The sequence below is a fragment of the Bison bison genome, unplaced genomic scaffold (genome assembly GCF_000754665.1).
Source record: "Bison bison bison isolate TAMUID 2011002044 unplaced genomic scaffold, Bison_UMD1.0 scf7180017864162, whole genome shotgun sequence".
NCBI lineage: Eukaryota > Metazoa > Chordata > Mammalia > Artiodactyla > Bovidae > Bison > Bison bison.
Window position 1 is genome coordinate 737,088 of NW_011494734.1, and position 329 is coordinate 737,416.

Sequence of the window (329 nt, forward strand, 5' to 3'; positions counted from 1 at the left end):
TGGAGGCACCAAGGGAGCTTTCTGCTGAGGCTCCGGCCTGAAACAAGAGGAGGGAGAATTCCTATTGACTCAGAAGGAAATCCTGCGTCATGAACACACTTTAGAGTTTCTTAATATGGAAAACAATATAACTTTTCACACACTAAGAGGAGATGCTGATTAATGTTATTTCATTTTAGGTGAATTCAAGTAAAGTTTCAAATCACAAGAGGGCTACCCTTGGCTGTCCTATTAGCCGACGAATATTTTTGCAGGCACATTTTCACTCAGAGTTTCAATACTTTAATTAGATATATACTAATATCATGAATTGTAAGTGAAATAAGACA